General features: G+C 46.2%; 1 protein-coding gene across 2 annotated transcripts in view; it reads left to right on the top strand.

The window, feature by feature from the left end:
• The first annotated feature begins 659 nt into the window (after window positions 1-659).
• The window catches only part of lrrc17 (leucine rich repeat containing 17), a 34,759-nt gene continuing 30,418 nt past the window's right edge, over window positions 660-5,000 (top strand). The window contains exon 1 of one of the 2 annotated variants that reach the window (XM_042086110.1): window positions 660-741. The gene's annotated coding sequence lies outside the window, so the exon portion shown is untranslated. Of the gene's footprint in view, window positions 742-1,033; window positions 1,546-5,000 lie in introns of those variants that run through there. The other variant, XM_042086102.1, reaches the window with a different exon arrangement.

The raw sequence follows: 5,000 nt of genomic DNA, 5'->3' as shown, positions 1-5,000 counted from the left end.
TCAAATGACCACTTCATTCGCGCATTACGAGGCGTGAAGCTGCGTGAAGCTTTAGTACCACTTTCAGCCACTGTGCGTCGCTCTGCCTGCCGCCCCTTCTGAAAAAGCAGGAGGCTACCTTTAAACGTAATTGTTACCGAGAGGAATCCCAGCCTACGAATTCAATAACAAAATAAATACAGACGTATGAAAACTGCAGAATTACAGCAAACATGTGGAAATAAACAATAACACTTTGCACACACACTCTTTCAGACACACACGCACACTCTCTCTCTCTGTCTCCCTCTCACACACACACACACTCTCTCTCTGTCTCTCTCTCTGTCTCTCACACACACACACTCAAACACACAAGGCCAAGCAGAGGAGGTGTGGAAGAGGACCAGACTGTAATGTTTGGAGTGAAGGGGGACTGTGTGTGTGTGCTCATTGTGTGTGTGTGTGTATGTGTGTGCTCAGTGTGTGTGTGTGTGTGTGTGTGTGTGTGTGTGTGTGTGTGTGTGTATGTGTGTGCTCAGTGTGTGTGTGTGTGTGTGTTGTAATCTAACACCACACTCAAGAGCTCTGTATGTCTGCAGCTCCTCTCCTCTCAAGCCACGCCCCCTCAGTCTAGAGTCAGGCACACAGCCAGTCTGTACCGGACACACACACACACACACACACACACACACACACGTGCGTTCACCGGACACTGCGGAGCTGGACACACACCCCTCTCTGGACACTGCGGAGCAACAGGTACTACAGGGCTTCCTGTCCACTCTTTACTTGCAGGGCTGAACGTGGTGTGTGTGTGTGTGTAAGAGTGTGTGTGTGTGTGTGTGAGAGAGTTAGTCTGTATGGGAGTGTGTGTGCCAGCAATTAAAAGCTGATTTTAGTGAGTGCAGCGTTTTGACAGCATGAGAACATTCACACACACACACACACACACCCCCACACATGTGCACACACACTCACACACACACACACACACATGTGCACACACGCTCACACACACACACATGTGCACACACACTGATCCTTGCAGCGTCACGCTTCACTCTGCTCTTGCACCAAGGGAGTTCCATGAGAAGTTTTACTGAGAAGACACACACACACACACAAGCTCTGGACGCTGCAGGAAAGTGAGCAACGGTGGAAACTTTAGACGAGGATTCTCTCTGGTACCACATCTGCGAGACACACACACACACACACACACGGCAAGGGGAATCTGGAGTTAATGCTGCGAGAGGACTGCCTGCAGGAACAGCGCGGGAGGGGATCCGGAGATCTGCTAGACACACACACACACACACACACACGCGCGCAGCGCGCGAGGGGATCTGCTCTGGTTGTGGACGTGTTCAGCCGGGCTGTCGGTGTCGTTGTCGTAGCAACAGGAGCAGGAGGATCATACTTGCGGATTACAACCCCCCCCCTCCACACACACACACACACACACCCTCGCTGGACTCTCCCGGCTTTCTTTGTTCCTGCTGAGACGCTGTGCTATGATTCCCGAGATGAGGGCAAGCCAGGAGCCGTCCCTGTGAAAACGCTGTGAGTGTGTGTGTGTGAGTGTTTGTGTGTGTGTGTGTGTGTGTGTGTGTGTTGTCTGTAAATGTGTGTGCCCGTGTAAAGTTTGCGCTTTTGTCTCTGTATGTTTATTGTTTGTGAGTGTGTGTTGGTCTGAGAGTTTTGTCTTTGTAAAGTTAGTGTGTGTTTTGTGTCTTACACATGTGTTCTGTGTGTGAGTGTGTGTTTTGTGTGTGAGTGTGTGTGTGTGTGTGTGTGAGTGTGTGTTTTGTGTGTGAGTGTGTGTTTTGTGTGTGTGTCTTCTGTCAGTTTGTGTGTCTGTGTTTTGTCTTGTTTGAGTGTGTGTTGTGTGTTCCCCCCATTAATGTGCTCTGTGTGTGTGTGTGTGTATGTGAGTGTGTGTGTGTGTGTGTCTGTGTGTGTGTGAGAGTGTGTGTGTGTGTGTGTGTCTGTCTGTGTTTGTGTGTGAGGGGGGGGGGGGGGTAGAGTGTGTGTGTGTGTGTGTGGGGGGGTATGCATGCTTTAAGTGCGACTGATTGAAATGCATGCTTTCCTCTGTGTGTGTGTGTGTGTGGTGTGTGTGTGTGTTTAGTTATGTGTGTGTGTAAATGTGTCATACATGTGTTATATGTGACTGATTTAAAGACATGCTTCCCCCCCTCTCTCTCTCTCCCCCTCTCTCTCTCCCCTCTCTCTTTCTCTCTCTCTCTCTCTCTCTGTGTGTGTGTGCTTTGTCTAGAGTCTGTGAGAGTTTTGTCTTTGTAAGGTTAGTGTGTGTTTTGTCTCTGACACATGTGTTTCGTATGTGTGTGTTTGTGTGTATGTTGTGAGTGTGTGAGTGTGTGTGTGTGAGTGTGTGTGTGTGTGTATATGTGTGTGTGTGTGTGTGTGTGTGTGTGTGTGTGTGTGTGTGTGTCTTGTAATCTAACACCACACTCAAGAGCTCTGTGTGTCTGCAGCTCCTCGCCTCTCAAGCCACGCCCCCTCAGTCTAGAGTCAGGCACACAGCACAGCCATGTTGTGAGTGTGTGAGTGTGTGTGTGTGAGTGTGTGTGTGTGTGTGTGTGTGTGTGTGTGTGTGAGGGAGAATGTGCTGTAGCTGCATATCTGTGTGACTGAGGAACATGGGATTCTGTATCTCCACATCTGCCAATGTGTGTGTGTGTGTGTCTGTCTGTCTGTGTTTGTGTGTGAGAGGGGGGGGGGGGGGGTAGAGTGTGTGTGTGTGTGTCAGTATACAGTATGTGTTATGCATGTGTTAAATGTGTCTGATTGAAAGACAAGCTTTTCCTGAGACTGAGTCACAGCCAGGCTCGAGACAAATGCTTTCAATTAGTCCTAGGAGGGCCTCTCTCTCTCTCCCTCTCTCTCATTCTCTCTCTCCCTCTCTTCCTCTCTCTCTGTCTCTCCCACTATCAACTTTTCTCATGCTCTCTCTTTCTCTCTCTCTCCCTCTCTCTCTCATTCTCTCTCTCTCTCTCTCCTTCTGCTCTTTGTCATGCTCTCACACTCTCAATGCACATGTAGAACATTAGAACAGTAAGCACAGTAGAACAGTAGAACATGAAGCATAGTATGACATTAGAACATGAAGCACAGTAGAACATTAGAACAGTAGAACACAAAGCACAGTAGAACAGTAGAACATGAAGCACAGTAGAACATGAAACATAGTAGAACAGTAGAACATGAAGCACAATAGAACATTAGAACATGAAGCACAGTAGAACATGAAGCATAGTAGATCATTAGAACAGTAGAACATGAAGCACAGTAGAACATTAGAACATGAAGCACAGTAGAACATTAGAACAGTAGAACATGAAGCACAATAGAACAGTTGTACATGAAGCATAGTAGAACATTAGAACATGCACAGTACAACAGTAGCACAAATTTCAGGTTTCTGGCGAACAGTTGCCGCAAATTTGCTGCAAGGTCATATTTTCACATGCAAATTAGGTTTCTGGCAAATAGTTGCGGTAAACGTTTGGCAATGTTGCAGCAAATTTTCAGCAATGTCATTATGCAAATTAGGTTTGTCACCAGAAATTCACTGGAAGTTTGCCATTATTGGCAATTATTATTGATGGCAAATCACTGGCGAACACATTTGCCACTAGAGGCAAACTTCTCATTGTTGCCAGAACTTTGCTGCAAGTTTGCCTCTAGTGGCCAACACTGCAAACTTCTGGCAATATTTTCTAGTGAACTCATGTGTTTCCCACAAATCAGAACAGTAGAACAATAGAACAGTAGAACATGAAGCGCAGTAGAACAGTAGAACATGAAGCGCAGTAGAACAGTATAACAGTAGAACATGAAGCATGAACATGAACCGTACAGTGAACATGAACAGTAACTCACCGAGTGGTTAGTGGCGTTGATTATTAAAAACAAATATACTTAATCAATGTTATATCGAAACTGCAACTTGAACTAATACAATTAGCTAGTTAATCAATTAGCTAACGGCTGCAATTAATTGTGCAGCTCACAGCTCTGTCCCACCAGTTAATCTTGTCATCTATGATTATATATACAATTATATCTATAATTTTTATTTGTGTGTGTGTGTGTGCTGGTCATTGTGTGTGTGTGTGTGTGTGTGCTGGTCATAGTGTGTGTGTGTATGTGTGTGTGTGTGCTGGTCATAGTGTGTGTGTGTGTGTGTATGTGCTGGTCATAGTCATATTTGTGTGTGTGTGTGTGTGTGTGAGAGAGTGAGTGTGTATGTGTGTGTGTGTGTGTGTGTGTGTGTGTGTAGGTGTATGATGGAACAGGTTAGTGTGTGTGTGCTGGTCGTAGTCATATTTGTTTTGTTAGTTTCCTCTCTCTTTCTCTCGCTCGCTCTCATTCTCTCTCCCTCTCTTTCTCTCTCTCTCTCATTCTCTCTCTCTCTCTCTCTCTCTCTCTCCCTCTATCTTTCTCTCTCTCTCCCTCTATCTCTCTCTCTCTCTCTCTCTCTCTCCCTCTCTTTCTCTCTCTCTCTCATTCTCTCTCTCTCCCTCTATCTCTCTCTCTCTCATTCTCTTCTTTTTCATTTCTTTTCTCTTTGTGTTTATGTGTGTGTGTGTGTGTGTGTGAGGGTGTGTTTATGTGTGTGTGTGTGTGTGAGGGTGTGTTTATGTGTGTGTGTGTGTGTTACCTTCTGTGAGTGTGTGTGTGTGAGGGTGTGTTTATGTGTGTGTGTCTGTGTGTTACCTTCTGTGAGTGTGTGTGTGTGTGTGTGTGAGGGTGTGTTTATGTGTGTGTGACCTTCTGTGAGTGTGTGTGAGTGTGAGGTTGTGTTTATGTGTGTGAGAGAGAGAGAATGTGTGCGGGTGAGCATGTGTGTGTCTTTAAGTGAGTATGTGTGTGAGAGTGAGCGTGTGTGTTTACATAAGTGTGTGTGCTTATGTGAGTGTGACTGTTTACGTGAGTGTGTGTGTGAGTGTGTGTGTGTGTGTGTGTGTGGGAGAGGAGGTCAGTTCACCTGG

The sequence above is a fragment of the Alosa sapidissima genome, chromosome 1 (genome assembly GCF_018492685.1).
Source record: "Alosa sapidissima isolate fAloSap1 chromosome 1, fAloSap1.pri, whole genome shotgun sequence".
Taxonomy (NCBI): Eukaryota; Metazoa; Chordata; class Actinopteri; order Clupeiformes; family Clupeidae; genus Alosa; species Alosa sapidissima.
Note: the sequence above shows the minus strand (reverse complement) of the source record. Positions and strands in the feature narration are given on the sequence as shown.